Source organism: Schistocerca nitens, chromosome 1 (assembly GCF_023898315.1).
Source record: "Schistocerca nitens isolate TAMUIC-IGC-003100 chromosome 1, iqSchNite1.1, whole genome shotgun sequence".
Classification (NCBI taxonomy): domain Eukaryota; kingdom Metazoa; phylum Arthropoda; class Insecta; order Orthoptera; family Acrididae; genus Schistocerca; species Schistocerca nitens.
The window spans coordinates 13,280,405-13,298,748 of record NC_064614.1 but is presented as its reverse complement, the minus strand read 5'-3'; the positions used below and the strand labels follow the sequence as shown (position 1 = coordinate 13,298,748).

Genomic DNA, 18,344 nt, shown 5'->3' with positions numbered 1-18,344 from the left:
CAGTCAGTTCACTTCCACAGTTTGACTAGTGCTGCACAATAAATGTGCATATTCTCACTCTCTCTCTCTCTCTCTCTCTCTCTGTGTGTGTGTGTGTGTGTGTGTGTGTGTGTGTGTGTGTAAAATGTCTGATGAAATGTAAAATAAAATTGGCAGACCCTGGATCTGGGATTCAGACCCGTCAAGAAAGAAAGCTGGGGAATTGCATTTAAAGGGCAGTTGCAACAACTCGTGCACAATGTGTGCAAGTACTTTGAGAGGGAGGTGCAAAATGAGAGACATCTCTTAAAAGTTTCCAAAGCAGTCATGTGAACCATAGCTGCTTCATATTAGTAAAGAAAAATATGAGAAGGAAGGGAATGAAGCAGTACCCTCTTGTTTTTATATGCTGAGCAAGAAAGAATTCAGAAACATCTAACAAATCTAGATCCTTTTACTCAAGGTGCACTGCAGCATCACATATACAGTTATCATCATCATAGAGATTGGCCTACATGAGATAACATTTGTGTGACTTTGCATGGCCGAACTTTTTGAATGTAGCATATCATCATTGCAACTGGTTTGGCAGAGTCTCAGTTTTAAATACAAAAATGTTCGAGCTGTAAAATGTTGATAGAATGAACAGACATAGCTGCACGGTGATGCAGATTTTTGTGTGAAGTAAAAAATGTTAATTTTGAGGACATTTTTGGATCGAGAAAATATTGGTGAATGCTGGTCATGTTAATACAGAAGGTTGCACTGATGATAAAAGAAAAGACTTGGCGTTCCCCCACTGGTAAAGGTGGTAGAATCATTCTTTTGCATGCTGGTACCTCTATTCATGGCTGTTGAATGCTTTTTGGATTGGAAGGAATATCAGAGTAACGTGAAGAAATGAATCGTTAGATGTTACCAACTTGGTTTGAAAACACTTTGTTACCAATTTTAGAAACTCTGCCAATACTTTCCAGTGTTCCACTCTTTGCGGTTTTAAGGCATAAGGCTGAACCTGCCCTCTCGAAAGGAAGAGACAATTCAGTGGTTACAACATGAGATTACTGTGGATGATACACTGAAAAGGAAGGATTATTAGGACTCGCGTCACTTCATAAGTCACAATTCCCCACATATGCAAATGATGAGGTAGCTTTTAAATATGGACACTGTCATAAGACTATCACTTATCACTACCAATTTAATGCAGTCGAACTTGTACACAAGTGACAGAGTATGTTTCTCACGGAAATAAAAAAAGTGAAGTTGTGAAGCTAACTATTCAGGCCTTGGAAAACATCACCAAAATGGGCTGTAGGGTTGCTGTGAGGCCTTCTTGAAGATAGTGTTACGTAACTTATTATTATCGCTTACAGCTGCTCATCCACTTCGGAAAGTTCCAGTGACTCTGAAATGAGTGGTACTTATCCTCTTTCGGACAACGCAGCTGCCTGCAGCTAGCAATTGTTGCAGGTATGTACATAAAAAAAAAGTTTCCTTACTTTTAAACAAAGTGCTTCTTTTTGACGTACCATGCCTGTGTTGCCTGTAACTGAGTGTCAACCAGGACTTCTCAATGGTTGATAATGCATCAGCTCATGTAACCACTGTGAGGATAGTTTTGGGTAACCATTGAAACCGAGAAATTACAGTTTGCTTTTAGTGCTGAAACTAAGTTGTCTCTGTTTTGCGTTTGCACTTAGAGGTTAGCTTTAACATTGCTATGAACAAAGGAGAGATTAATAATTCTGCCAAAGGTTGTTGACTGCTGTTGTCTCAGATGCGTTACAAGTCATAGGGTTGTGATTAGGCTAGGATGTGGGTTCAAATTCAGGGGTACAAAACATGTCATCTGCCACGGTTCAGTCATTGGTCACTTAATATCAGCTGTTGACAGACCACCTCGCATTCCCGTCGTACCTCATGCTGGTCACTGCCGACATTGCTCCGTGTTACACGTAAGTAACAGCATTTGTGAAGTGCTCCACATTGTTTGTGTGTTGCTTAGAACCGAATGGCAGCAGGCAGCCGATGTGGCAACACGAGAGTGGCAAGTGACAGACATCAGTTAACAAGTGATTTTAATCAGACTATAGTATTTCTGTGATATGTAATGTTTTCTACTAAGTGTGTAATAGATGTAAATGTATTTCACAATCTGAAGGACACAATTACATGTGAAGAAAAGAATCAGTAATGTATGTGGAGTCTGATAAGTGATTATGTGGATACTCTGCTTCACTCCATATGAAATAAATACAGTAACTGGAAACATCAGTTGTATTTAGATGTTCTATTTTCTGCATTGTTCACGATTTTTAGTTGCCTGTCTCAACACTTAAGTTTTTACCTGATTGATAAATACATGGAACCTATAGTCCACAGACTGTAATTGTGTAATTAGGATGTCACCATCTGTTGTTGTGCTTAACCCCTGCCACCCCCTCCTCCCACCTCCTCCCTCCTCCTCCCTCACCCGGCTCTCAATAGATCTTGGTTGTGACTGACATTGTTTCTGCACATACTCCAAGTATCAGCCATATTTACTAATAAATGTTTCTCACTGCATCATGCATGTGTCTCAGTGTTTGAATTCTGGTTCCCCATCACAGTAAGCAACTTTCTGTTGATGATTTTCAGAATAAATTCCTTTTATTACAGTCTATAATCACAAAACATTTTGGTCTTTAAGACTAACAGTTTTGGTCAAATATGCAGCAAAATATGGGAAAAACAGGTACTGTAGGGCCTTCATAATCTGGCATGCTTGGGAATCTGTCAATGCTGGATTACCCAATATGGCAAGTTATCATGGTCACTTTTAAAAACTGGTTTTAAGAAATGCATATAAGCAAAATCTATAATTTTAACGTACAAAAATAAGTAACTGTTATTTATTAAGCACAATAGAAGAGATCAGTCTTAAAAAAATTAAAAATATGTATTTTGTGTAAAAATAAAATTGAATGGAAAGTTGCATACTTTCCTGCTATATTAAATAAGTTTAAGGCTCGATGTTTTAGGAAAGTTCAGTATACATAAATAATTTTATGAACATCAGTTACAAAGTAAAATAAGCACCACATTAATTGGAATCGCTTGTCTTTGGGAATAGGAGAGATAACTGAAATTGTCGAGGGCGTAGAGTATGTCGGTCTTGTGTCTACCGTTGATCCCCCTGAGACATTGCAGAAATACTAACTTGTTTCTTGGATTAAACTCTTCCATAGTAAAAATTATTTTCAATGATGTACAGATTAATAACTTCAGAATTGATGTATTGTTCGTTACTCTCAGCAAATTTCACAAAAGCGTTTAAGGCTTATGAAGCCTCAGCCCAAGATATGTGAGTTGCAGGCAATTCTTCTTTACCATGCTCAGTTTCTGGTGCATCCTGTGGGTTGAAAACGTTCTCTAATATCACATTGTCAGTCAGCTCTTCTTCGATAGCTAATTTTCTATCAGTGTCAATCCATTCGTCAATTTCTGCTGAAAACACATTTGGTCTGTTGGTACCACTTGTACAATTTCAGGGCGAACAGTTGTTCACTCATCATCTAGGCCATAGTTTTCTCTGGGCCATATGAAATGTATTTTTCACAGAGGTCCAAGCCATTGCAGCTATGAAATAGCAACTTGAATGTTAAAATTGTTTTGGAACTGTTGATGCTGCAATCTGAACTTAGCAGCTTTTGCACAAACCTTCCTCTGCACTACCGCTCTAAATTTTGTGTGACCCAGTGGTCAATTGTTTGAATTTGTGGCGTAACATTGGCAGGAAGATGTGGTGCAAAACTATTACCTGACATATTTTCAGATTCTGGAGGGTTAGCTCAGCAAGAGTCAGGGATAAGACCTTCCTTAGGATTCATAGGTAGTCTTTAGATTTTCAAAGTTTTCTTTCATAGGTGGAAAGAAGTGGTGATAAAATCAATCTGAGCACCTTGGCTTTCATATACACATTAATGCATAATACTGCAAGTAACTGGCATATGAATCACATTTTTAGAGGTCTAGGCATCCAGTCACAAACAAAGGCAACTTTGTAGGTTTTGCGTGGGGATACCTTATACTCATTGATAAGGTTTTGAACTGCATATTTTAAAACTTATTTTGGTTTTACTAATTTGCAGGAGCCTCATCAACAGCTTTTATTTCACCAGAAATGTCGGATGCCATGCTGAATTTTAAAATAATGAAACCAACCATTTGAGAATGAAAGAACCTTGTCTGTGGGTAGACCTAATTCTTTGTATTAAGAAAAAACACCTCTAACTTAGGTGTTCTTAGTCTGCTGAACATCTACACTTTTAACTGAAGCATATTGTGACTCATTTTTTAGTTGAAGATACAATATTAAATTCACTCATAATATTGTTTCAGTTCTCAAATTTTTCCAATCTTCTCGTGATGTCCAGTTTTTGGACACACAAAATCAGCTTATCATTGCACATATTTTAAATTTGGTATATACTAGGCCACCGTGCTGTCAGTCATCCTTTCAACAGTGCTACTGTAAATAACAAACTGAGGTGCAGTAGCCACAAAATAAATTTGTATAGTAAGGTCATTAGATATTGCTACTGTATACTGTAGGCCTACACACATTTGTCAGTTATATAATTGTGGGAAGGGGGGGAGGAGGAGGAGGAGGATATATATATATATATATATATATATATATATATAGACAAAAGCGCTGGCAGGTCGATAGACACACAAACAAACACAAATTTAGATATATTTTTCCACGTGGAATGTTTCCCTCTGTTATATTCATATATATATATAAAGATGATGAGACTTACCAAACAAAAGCGCTGGCAGGTTGATAGACACACAACCAAACACAAATATACACACAAAATTCAAGCTTTCGCAACAAACTGTTGCCTCATCAGGAAAGAGGGAAGGAGAGGGAAAGACGAAAGGATGTGGGTTTTAAGGGAGAGGGTAAGGAGTCATTCCAATCCCGGGAGCGGAAAGACTTACCTTAGGGGGAAAAAAGGACAGGTATACACTCGCGCACACACACACATCCATCCACACATACAGACACAAGCAGACATATTTAAAGACAAAGAGTTTGGGCAGAGATGTCAGTCGAGGTGGAAGAGGTGCTACTGTAAATAACAAACTGAGGTGCAGTAGCCACAAAATAAATTTGTATAGTAAGGTCATTAGATATTGCTACTGTATACTGTAGGCCTACACACATTTGTCAGTTATATAATTGTGGGAAAGGGGGGGGGAGGAGGAGGAGACTGACATCTCTGCCCAAACTCTTTGTCTTTAAATATGTCTGCTTGTGTCTGTATGTGTGGATGGATATGTGTGTGTGTGTGTGTGTGAGTGTATACCTGTCCTTTTTTCCCCCTAAGGTAAGTCTTTCCGCTCCCGGGATTGGAATGACTCCTTACCCTCTCCCTTAAAACCCACATCTTTTCGTCTTTCCCTCTCCTTCCCTCTTTCCTGATGAGGCAACAGTTTGTTGCGAAAGCTTGAATTTTGTGTGTATATTTGTGTTTGTTTGTGTGTCTATCGACCTGCCAGCGCTTTTGTTTGGTAAGTCTCATCATCTTTCTTTTATATATATATATATATATATATATATATATATATATGAGAGAGAGAGAGAGAGAGAGAGAGAGAGAGAGAGAGATAGAGAGAGGGGGGGGGGGGGAATATATAATGGGTAAAAGCTGTAGTGGGCGTATAAGGTGTATAAGTAATTAGAGTAATGTAATGTAATAAATTAGTCCTTAATAAAGTTAAATTGTAAAGGAGATAACAAAATAATAAAAGAATGATAAAATAACTTGAGGAAAAAGCCACATAGGCAAAACAAAAGACTAAAGTAAGTAATCGGCACTCTCTGTTGGCATAGCCGTCAGAAAGTGGCATAGGCAAGAAATGGCCAGAGAACTTAATCATCATAGAGCCTCTTGTACTCCACAACGTACCGTGCCAAAATGAGCATCATAAAACATTGTACTAGTCTATTAATAAGATCATATAGTCAATGAAATATGTTATGTAACCAGAAGGGTAATAAAATCAGTATAAGAAAATGAGACAAATATATAATGCAGCCTATATTAGGTAATGACAAGCAGGATATACATAAGAGTAATGTAAAACATTATCAAATAATGCAAAGTAAGCATTGGACACCAAAATCACTTGTGCTCCTTGAACTCTCTTGCTGTCTCCTCGTAATTGACATTAATAAAATTTGAAGTCTTCCAACAAATTGAGAACATGGCCTTTTCCCACCCCAGGGAAAATATGCATAGTATTCTCAACGCTCTCTTAGTGTGGCAGGTTTCCATAAAAGCAATCCCAAGGCAGTTTCATTACATGGCAGTAAGTGCTCCTTAAACTCTACATTAAAAGAGTGGCCAGTTTGGCTGATGCGAGCATTATCACAGTTATAACAGTCAGTCCTGTATACCCCAGAGCCATCAGATTTTTTACGTGAACTTCTCAGTTTGTTTTACATGAAGTTTTAGGGTGTTGTTGATTTGAAAACCACATCTAACATTAATAATGTAGGAGTAAAGGAGGCCACTCGCCGAATAGCAGAATATTGAGTTGTTGACAGGCCCACTCAAAAGGGAAAGAAAGCTTGCTAGCTTTTGGAATAAATCCTTTGTCAAGCTACAGAAAACCTCTCTCTCTCTCTCTCTCTCTCTCTCTCTCTCTCTCTCTCTCTGTGTGTGTGTGTGTGTGTGTGTGTGTGTGTGTGTGTCTCTTTTTTCATCGGTTGAACTGGTTTGGTGTGGAGGTGTGTCAGGTGGGTTAGGTACAGAGAGAGATTGATAGATAGATAGGAAGGGAGGATCCAGGTTGCGTGGGTTGTGAAGCAGTTCTTTTAAATAGAGCATGTTGTGCCATGGCAACTTTGTTCTTGGCCACAATTTGGTATTGGTCATATGTTCTGGTGGGAAGTTGGTTGGTTATCATACCAATGTGAAAAGCTGTGCAGTGATTGCAGTAGAGTTGGTACATGACATGGCTGCTTTCACAGGTGGCCTGCCTCTGAGGAGGTAGGATAAGCCCATGACAGGACTAGAGTAGGTCGTGGCAGGTGGATGGATTGCACCTGAGTCTTAAACAGGGAGATGATCCCTGTAGCTAGGAGTTGGGAGTGGAGTGACAAGAGGGATGGACCAGGATGTTTTGTTGGTGGGCAGCAGAATACTTCTTTAGGAAGGTTGGATCTTAGGTAGGATGTCCCTCATTTCTGGGCATGATGATAGATAATAAAAGGCCTGGTGAAGGATATCGTTCAGTTGTTCCAGACCGAGGACACACTTTTATATCTGGTTCTTGGGGATGATGGGAGGATTACGGAAGTGTGAGGATGTGGCACAGAAAATCTTTTTGCAGACTTTGTTTTGGAGGGTAGTCCCTGTCTGTGAAGGCCCTCATGAGACCATCAGCATAATGGGTAAGGAAGCTCTTGCCACTGCAGATACTCTGTCCGAGGGTGTCCAGGCTGGGGGGTAGTGTTTTTTGGTGTGGAAGGGATGAGAGCTGTCAAAATACTCGTGCTGTTGATGGTTAGTGGATTTAATATGGATAGAGGTGTGGATGGAGCCATCAGAAATGGGGATGTAGGCATCCATGAAAGCGGCACATGGGATTGAGGAGGATCAGGAGAAATGGATGGGTGAGGAGCTGAGGTGTCTTGGCCTGAGTCTAGATCATGAAGATATTATCAGGGAACTTGAAGCAGGCAAGAGGTTTGGGGTTTTGGGACACTAAGAGGGTTTCCTCTAGATGGCCAATAAAAAGGTTGTCATAGGAGAGTTACCCGTGGCTGCGCCACAGATTTGCTTATTTAACTTCTCCTCAGAAAAGTAGTTGTGTGTCAGTGAAATATGATTTGCCACTTTGGCATTGGTGTTGTATTTAGCCGTTGACTGGGAGGATCAGTCCAACAGAAGTAAAGTGAAATAATATTTCAAGCGACATTCACAATTAAACGACAAAGTTTAATAGACATTATTTTAAAGGATTAATTTGCGCATCACTTATGATGATACTATTTTAATCTTAATTGGAAGACTTGACCAAAAAATGCAAAATTTTTCCAAGAATCTTTAGAAAGGTGAGTCACAACCTGGCGGGACCCAATAACCATAACAGTATCACCCAACCACAGGCATGGTTAGAAAGGAATGTACAATCAGATCACTGCAACAAACTAAAAACTAAAATTACCTTTCAAATATATACTGAGCGCTAAGAAATTACTTTTTTGGACCAAAGCTAAAACACCTTAAAATTTTAAACCAAGGCACAGTAGAAAGAGGAAGAGGATGTAAAAATAAAATAAGATAAAATAAATTGAGGTGGATACTTAGCTTGACTGAGCATAAACTGCTACAAATAATTTAAACCTTGAATTCTTCAGTCTCTTCCTTGATGTTTAATAACTATAAGAATTTCAGTATGGCAATTGCCAGATGTGCAGTAAAATTTATAGTGTATTCAGTTAACCGCAGTGAATAAAAAAACTGCCTTTTAACAATCCTTCAGTAGCAACCGCCATTTGTGAATTAAAGTGCTCAGTGAAACGGGTGTTCACCCTACAGCACAGTGTGCTAAAATGACTCCGAAGTGTGATTCAGATTGTGCAGCAGTATTATAACTTACGGAACACACAAACTTATCTAGGCAAAAAAAGTCCTAATCAATTTGCCCAATATGAGAAAGCTACATAATACTTAAAGACTACCAAAATGGTATAATAAAATATGTTTTATTTGGTATTATTAAGTACAATTAAACCTGAAGACAAACGCTATGAATTCACATTCAGAGGTTGATTATGAAATACCAAACACACAAAGGCTATCATCCATACGCTTTGCGTTGAATTCACCCAAACTAACAGCTTCCTCCAGGCACAGACATGATCGGTATCAATCACTTGTGCCCCCCACCCCCCCACAAATGTCCTCTAGCTCTCCTGGTGTTGCTCTAGTGAAAGGCCATAACTCCCATCAGAAAAAAAGACTGACAAGAGCCTAATGGATCATTCTCCCCTGCTAAAGCTGGAGAAATCTCCCTCCTCAGGGAACAACTTGGAAACAAGTATAGTTAAACATTCCCTTTCACCTGGTTGAAGTGCACCCTCAATTTTTTGCCTGCAGTGAAACTGCAGGCCAGGAGGGTGACTGAATTCAGTACTTTCATCACCTGGCAATGTCCCACAAAATGAGGTGACAACTTCTGTGAAATGGCTCCATTACCATGCCCTTGTACGCCAAAGTTATGACTCGAGACATGGTAGCCGAACTTTACCTTAAATGCACGCAGACTCTTATTATAGTGCTGTACCTGTCTCTGGTGTGCGAGATCAGCATTGCTCCTGGCTCATCTCCAGTTTTGTTACATTATTTCAGGGGTGATCTTGTCTGGAAGGAGATTGTTCAAGTACCACAAAATGGCCAAGGGAGAGGGGGTATCTATAAACCAAGGATGCAGGTGTTGTCCTGGTGATTTAATAGTGGGCCAAATTGAATGCTATATTCAGTCAGGGCATGGGTGTATCCCATCTGTTCTTAGTGTGTGCATGAAATATTATCAACACAGATTTGAGGTGGCGAAAATATAGAGAAATTGCAGGTCCTAATTCCTGAGGTAAAAAAAAAAAAAAAAAAAAAAAAAAAAAAAAAAAAAAAAAAAAATCTTATCCCTCCTGGTCATACAGCATACAATGTTTTTTGTCTCTCCAACTATACCCTGCCAACTGCTCCACAATAAGATTTTGTTTGATCTGCTGAATTAAAGGGTCCTGGTTCTATTTCTCTTGCAGTTTATCAATGAGTTGTGGGACCTATACTTAAAGCCCTCCTCAAACATGTAACTGAGTGCATCAGCTATTTGATTGTCCAAACCCTTAATATACTTCACAGAGAAACGAAATGCAGAGATGTATACAGCCCAACATGCAATTCTTTGTGTTTTTGTGGGATGTGTGAGGCCTGATTATCGGTCTCAAGTGTGAATTGGCAGTGCTGTAGATAGAACTTCAATTTTTCCAGGATGAAAATCACTGCCAGGGTCTCCTATCATAGACATAGTACTTCAACTTAGCTGGGAAAAGGCTGCTCGAGGCTTATGCCACTGGTTGATGATCTCCATCTTGTCCGTGCAAGAGAACAGTGGCATCCACAGAATTCGGAGTGTCAGTTTGGGACCACGAAGGGATGTTTGAAGTGCGGGATGGCCAAGAGTGGTGTATTACTAAGGGCCGCCTTAATGGCATCAAAGAGGGACTGCTGATTTCCTCCCCAATAAAAGATTTCTCCCTTCTTCTGCAAATTATTCAACGGGGCAGCCAGTTGAACAAAATTAGGCATGAACTTCCTAAAGAAGTTTGCCATGCCCACAAAACAGGCAACTTCCTTCTTATTATTGGGAGGAGGGAATTTGTGCAAAGTAAGTGTTCTTTCCTGATCTTTTCTAATACCACAAACCAGATAAAACAGTTGTGTTTGTCTGGTATCAGCACTGACTCTAAAATCGCCTTTTGATTAAGTACTCTATAGCCACCTGCCATTTTGGGCTAAGAACATTGGTGAGGCATACAGGGAGGTAGATGGGCTTGTAATGCCATTGTGAAGTGTGTTATCCATGTGTCGCTGCAAAGGTTTCATATTTAGGGGGTGGGTGGTGTCAGTGTATACAGTGTTGTCTGACAGGAATATTATTGGTCAACCATGATATTCCTGTATTTTATATTTAATCCTATTCATAACAGTTTGTCAATTAAGATATCTGGGAATTGACTGGGTATCTATAGTAGTTCCTTAGCTTCAATAGAACCCAGGTAACTTACCTCAAACTCTGTACCTAGTACCACTGCATCGTGGCCCCCCCCCCCCCCCCCCCTCCGGCACCCGCTGACAAGAATACAAATTAAACTCCTCATCAGGACAAAATTCAAATGGAAGAACACCTAATAGCATAATTTAGAACCAACCCGGTTCGTTGAATAAAGTCACAGCCCAAAAGTAAATTAACCGATACGAACTATGATAAGTTCCAATGGCCATGAACACAAAGATTCCCTCACAAATAGCCCTTCAGAGGCAGCACCTGTCCATTGGCAGTGCGACATCTCTGGTTCATAGCTCGTAAGGGGGGAAGCTTACATATGGTACGGTACCTCAGATACCAGTCATGATCCAGTAACGAGAGACTGCTTCCAGAACCAAGCAAGGCATATAAGGATTCAAGATTTAATGCCACACGAAGTAGAGGAAGGGACTCATTCATTACTGCCCTAATGCGATTACATTGCTTTGGTGGTAATGACACCTTATGTGGTACCCATTCCCTCAGCATCAGCTATTTGGAAGCCTCTGATGTCTTGCCAGACGTTCATTTATGAACTGTCGTTACTTGCCACACTGTCAGTAATACTTAAGACTATAATTACCAAAAGTCGAAAGCACTATGCTCTCCAAAATGGTGTAAGAAAATATGTTTTATGCGGTCTTATTAAGCACAATGAAACCTGAAGGCAGGCAATAAGAATGTTCACCCAACAGTTTGGCCTCAATTCATGTGCAAAGGTTAATTACGAAATAACAAACACACAGAGGCTTTGAATTGAATTCACACAAACTAACAACTTCTGCCAGACACAAAAATGAGTGGAAGCAATCACTGTTTAAATTTGTTGTGGTTCCTACAGTGCAAGAGAACAAGCTGCTACTGCAGGCGTTACAGTAAATCTAAACTTGAGTCACAAAGCGGCATCTATAAGAAAACTGCAGTGCCGCATTACACAAACAACAAAATTGCTCACCAAATTGTACATAGTCTTGACAGATAGGCAGGTGAATTAATGAAGGCACAATCCCAGTACACACAGTTGACATCAAAGGGTATGAAATTAAGAGCAAGGACTTCCACTGATCGGGGTCGCACAATTGATCCCAGTAACCATTCTCATTATACGGTACGCAATCCCGGGTGGCCAGCCGCCTAAAATCCACTCCCACACCTATGCCACAATAACTGACTCCGGCTTGCCATACTTGAACTTTGTATTGGTGCTCACTTTCTGGTGCGTAGCCAAGCTGTCACTTCATAACTCACCCAATGGTCCAAACACTGTATGCTTACACCACTTGTGCCCTCTGCATGAGCCCTCTAGTGCTCCTGGTGTGGCTGTCAGCCAAAGAATACAATTCCTGTCAGAAAATAAGTTCGATAAGAACCCGCAAGGCTTAGTCAGTATATAATTGGTAATTTGTGTGATGAGTGAAACAGAGGGTTTGTAGTCTGAAGGTCCTTGGGATAGGTAGCGTTAGATAGTGGCAAGGTGATGGGCATGAGGCTATGGCATCAACAATGATGAGTAGGGATCCAGAAGGTAAAGAGGTGGGGATGGTGGAGAGTCATTGAAGGAAGTGGGTAGCATCTTCGATGTGCAAGACTAGGTTTTGGGCAGTTGATTGGAATTGTTAGTCAGTAGAAACACAATAACCAGTTACAGTGGGATGGCTAGGATTGTTGGGTTTGGAGATTTTAAGGAGCATATAGATGGTGAGTGTATTGGGTGTCATTGGGGAGAGGAGGGAGATGGACTCTGAGGACAGAATTTCACTAAGAACTGGAGGTTATGTTGGACCACAGGGATGGGATCACTATGGCAATGCTTGTAAGTGGAATAGTGAGACTGTTGGAGGAAATACTCTGTCAAGTAGTCACTGTGGTTCATCATGACAGTGGTGTCTTTGCCTGCAGGGAGGATGATTCGGTCAGCATATGTTTGAGGTTGTGAATGGCTGCCCTTTGAGAGGTGAAGGATGGATGGTGAGGAGGTTACGAATTCCTGGAAGGTGACGAAGGAATGGTTAGGTGGAGAAGGGGGAGGGGATGGTCACTATTGGATGGTGATACGAACTGGGAGAGACAAGGTTCAGTGTTGGGGATTAGGATGTTTGTGGTTGGAGGGATTGGTTGCATGGAAGTGTTTCTACTATAGCAATTGGGAGGAGGAGAGTAGGTCTTTGGCAAGCCCAACATGGATGAACCAGGATGTGGGGTTGAAGGATAGGACTGAAACTTCTGTGGGATTGAGGCTTTTATTTGGGTTCTGGATTTTTGGAGTTGAATTGTGGACGATGTGACAGATTGAAAACATCAGCTAGATGGGGTCTGGGCACTATGAGTGATTGTTGCAAGGGGTGGGGGGTGGGGGGGGGGGCAGTTCGCTGTTGTTAGAATGCATGTTGATGGGCAGTGGTGCTCCTAGATGGGAGAATTAGGTCAACAGATTGGACAATTAATCATGGTGGTGTCTGAAACGCTCTTCCAGGTATTGAAGAGCAAGATTTCAATTTTGGACATGTGGTGTATGTAGTTACGGTTGCACAGTACCAGTATCTTGCAGAGGAAGCAGGGGTGGGTCATTGATGCCTGTGCAATGGAGATACACTTCTGCAGTATCTTGTACTTAGATGGGGGAAAGAGGGGGGGGGGGAGGGTTACATGGCTTAGGCAGCATTTAAAGAACATTATGTGGGACTGAATTTTAACTAAGGAAAGGGATGCTTTTCCGAACTGATGCAGTTAGATAGAGCAAGGGTCCATTTGGGTTGGGACGGTGCCAGGAAAACATGAAATTACGTGGGAAATGGACGAATGAAAGCATTAGGTTGTTGTAAAGGGAACTGGATGACAAAGTGAGAGTTTGGAGGTGAAAAGGAGGGAAGAAATTGTACTGAGGGTGACAGGACTGTTATATGATTTGAGGATATTTAAGCACGTAAGTTATCACACATGGGAAGGAAAACAGAAAGATGCGAAATTCTGACAGGAGCTACGTGTGAGGAGATGTGGGTGGATTCAGAGATGAAATTTAGTGACAGGTGACTCGTAGAATAGCTTGTGACGTAGTCGAAATGAGTGTTCATGTTCATCACTAATTGGCAACTGACAGAGAAGTGGTGTCAGTCGCCAGCTGGTGGTGAATGTGAACACTCGTAATCTGCACAATACATTTATGTTTATGTTTGTATCTAGTAATTTTACATTTGACAAGCAGATTTCTAGTGATCTTCTTGATAGTGAGAAGTGTATTTTAAAGCACAAGATCTGATGACAACATAGCTCTTTCAAAACTCGTCATCAGTAAAATGTGTTTTTAGCAATCTTGGCTCGTGAAGTTTTCTTCAGTTACCGTACAGTGCAGATTGTGCCATATTGACAATGTTAGTAATGTATAACATTTATAGTAGTTAGTTTTTCTTGTAGCTGTGGAAACTCGGCAAAAAAATTTACATTCTAAATCATTCACAAGAATATCTGCTTAAGGTATGAGTCAGCTTACTACCCAAACTAAGACCAAATTTTTGATAATATATTTTGTCATTGTAGGTAAAAAAAAGTAGGCTCAAACAAAATCTAAAAATTCCATTAGTTCTGCACATTATGCAGTACTAATCTTTATTATGGGTTAGCAGATTATCATAATTTCAATAGTTTCTTTTATTGGGAAATCATTGTAGCAGTTTTTTTACATGCAAGGATGGTGTCAGCATCACATTATTTGAAATATGTATGTCCTTGATTACATCTGCAAGCTCAGAACTGTATTTAATCCCAAAAAGGTACCGGTGTAAGTTTGTTGTTAAGAAATATGTTTAGTCTACAGCATGGTGATAACATCAGATGCTCTGGCTTTCCATGTTTGCAAATTTTAATGAGATCTAGTTGAAGTTAAGCATTCATCATTTTAAGCAATTTCTTTTCGTATCTGTTAGGAAGAAATTGGGAACTGTCTTATCTTTTTTATGCAGATGAGTCTGAAACTTCTCAGCTGGCTCTGTGAACTTCTATTATTTCAATTTCTTTTCAACAGCCTTATTGGACAGCTCTTCATCCAGTGTGTGATGTGTGTCTTGACTAGCAAGATCATACCCAGCAGCGAATTTTGTGTCTGGCTTTGGGTGTAACCTTGTGTTTGGTTGGTTACGATGTGATACACTCCATGTATGATCTGTCACCCTGATGTGTGAATACCAGCATCACCTCTTGAATCAATTTGTAGTTGCCATTCTTAAGATTGATTACTTTCGTGGCCCTGCTAGGCAGTTCCACGAGACCACAACTTCTGATTGCTATACGGTCTGAATTGGGAATGTGTGCAGGAAGAGAGCTTCAATCTGTCAGAGCTACTAAATGACATGAACAGCTTTGCTGTCAATTCAAACAGTACATCCCAAACAAGCTGGAAAATTATGGGATCAAGATACGGAATCTGTGTGAAAGCATATCTACATATGTCCTGAAAGACCAAGAAAGAGCGGCATCAGAAAAAATCAGGGAATGAGAGTAGTTGCCGAGAGTTGTTGCTGAGGTCAGAATGTAACATGCGATTATTTTTTTTGTCATACAATTTGAGACAGCTATTCCTGAAAAGAAAACTGACCAGGTTACGAACCATATGTAAAAATAAGACAGAGCTTCCACAAAATTTGACCAACAAGGAGGTTCGTAGCTCTTCATTTTACTTCACAGATGACGCTGTGATGGTCTGTTATATTCCTAAGAGAGATGTTCTACTAAGGAGCACTCTCACTATAGTGGGGAAAGAAGTGGCAGGGCTGATACGAAGCCAAAAATGATTTTAGATTATAATTCAACCATCAACAATCAGCTAACAGGTACATATACATGCAAATGAAAAACCAGTAGATGGCCCATGATTGTTTCCCACAATACTCTTGATGTTACTGCTCATAATACATATGTCTTGTGGACTTCGATTGACCCTAACTGGAAGGCAAGAAAATTGACTAGAAGGAGAGTATTTTTGGAGGAACTTCACTGGTTGCAGAGACATGGCATCAAGAAATCATTTTCCAAGAACAGAACATTCTTTGAGAATGATAAAGAGCATCAAAGACTGTGAAGGAGTGGCTGGTGTGGCTAAATCAGTAACAATAAGAAACTCTACTCAAATGTGCACACTGTAAGTTTTGTCCTTTAAGCAATGACAATACAACAGACATATTGTGTAGAAAGCGTAATAAACATGTATGCAAAGCACACGTCATATACTTGTGACCAAACTGCAGTGAGTGAAAGAAAGAAAGTGATATGGGCAGATGGACAGATGGTTGTCGAGAATGACTTTTTAGTGGAAGTGTCTGTTGTTCCTAATGTACCATACATGAATATTAAAATAATAAATTTTCTTTAGTTAAATTCTTTGCATAATAATAATAATAATAATAATAATAATAACCCCCGTGGAGGCCCGGGAAAAGAATAGGCCTCCGGTATGTTCTGCCAGTCGTAAAAGGCGACGAAAAGAACAAACCACTAATAGGGCTAACCCCCCTTTTAGTGTGATTACTTGGTTCAGGACAGAACTAAAGAAGCCTCGGACAAGCGCCGTCATGGTCGGGGACGACGCTTGAACCCTATGCCCGCCCACAATGGTAACGACACTGCTAGCCAACTGGAAAATGATTTAAATCCAAATAGAGGTGTTTTGCAGGATATGCTTCCTGCAACCACCCTAGAAGGAAAACAAAGACAGAGGATGAGATGGTCAGATGAAGTTAATCGACACCTCATGTTCTGTTATTACCAAGCAACAAACCTAGGAACCAACACAACTGGATACAGATCACAAGTACACACAACATTTATTACCAGATACCCAGAATTAAAATTTTTAACAGAACAACGACTAGCTGATCAGATCCGTGTAATAATCAAAAATAACAGGATACCCCAGTCAGAATTAGAAAACATCAAACAACAAGTACAACAAATACTAGAACAAAATAATGTGCAATCAGAAGAAGAAGAAGAAAATACAGTAATGGACTCAAACATCCCAGAGCAAACAAACAAAGAACAACACACATCAATTAAACAATCAGAGGAAAACGACATCTTAAGACAGCCACCAGAACAAGCACAAATAGAACACGAAGTGACACACATGTTAGATATAGAAGAGAAATTTCAGCTGACATATATAGAATACAAAGACACAAATACAGACATTAGACCATTCTTGCATAGACCACCAAATAGCCCACAAGTCGAAACAACAATAACAACTATCAACACAATCATACACAACAAAATAAATGAAAATACAACAATGGAAGAGTTACAACTACTGGTTTATGTAGGAGCACTCACTACACTAAATATACACACTAGGCAGAGATCAGAACCAACCAACACACAGAAGAAACCCACAAAACCAGCATGGCAACACAGGCTACAGATCAGAATAGAAAAACTGAGAAAAGACATCGGACAGCTAACACAATTTATAAGAAATGAAATATCAGACAAAAAACGAAAAAGGTTAGGTAAAATCTCACAACAAGAAGCAATGGAGCAATTAGATGAAAAGAAGCAGAAGTTACAAGCATTGGCCAAACGACTTAGAAGATACAAAAAAAGTGAAAATAGAAGGAAACAAAACCAAACATTCAACACAAACCAAAAGAAATTTTACCAGACAATAGATAACACACACATTAAAATAGACAATCCACCAAACATAACAGACATGGAACACTTCTGGAGCAACATATGGTCAAACCCGGTACAACATAACAGGCATGCACGGTGGATACAAGCAGAAACAGACTCATACAAGATGATACCACAAATGCCTGAAGTGATAATTTTGCAACATGAAGTCACCCGAGCAATTAATTCTACGCACAATTGGAAAGCCCCTGGAAATGATAAAATAGCAAATTTCTGGCTAAAGAAGTTCACCTCAACACATTCACATCTAACTAAATTATTTAACAGTTACATTGCAGACCCATACACATTCCCTGATACACTTACACATGGAATAACCTATCTGAAACCTAAAGATCAAGCAGACACAGCAAACCCAGCTAAATATCGCCCCATAACATGCCTACCAACAATCTACAAAATACTAACTTCAGTCATTACACAGAAATTAATGACACATACAACACAGAACAAAATTATAAATGAAGAACAAAAAGGCTGTTGCAAAGGAGCACTAGGATGTAAAGAGCAACTGATAATAGATGCAGAGGTGACATATCAAGCTAAAACTAAACAAAGGTCACTACACTACGCATACATTGATTACCAAAAAGCTTTTGATAGTGTACCCCACTCATGGTTACTACAGATATTGGAAATATACAAAGTAGATCCTAAATTGATGCAGTTCCTAAACATAGTTATGAAAAACTGGAAAACCACACTTAATATTCAAACAAACTCTAATAATATCACATCACAGCCAATACAGATTAAGCGTGGAATATACCAAGGAGACTCATTAAGTCCTTTCTGGTTCTGCCTTG

At 39.7% G+C, this 18,344-nt stretch overlaps 1 protein-coding gene across 1 annotated transcript in view; it reads left to right on the top strand.

The window, feature by feature from the left end:
* LOC126240572 (uncharacterized) overlaps positions 1 to 18,344 on the top strand; it is a 204,718-nt gene that overhangs the window by 43,654 nt on the left and 142,720 nt on the right. The gene's annotated exons all lie outside the window — the stretch shown is intronic.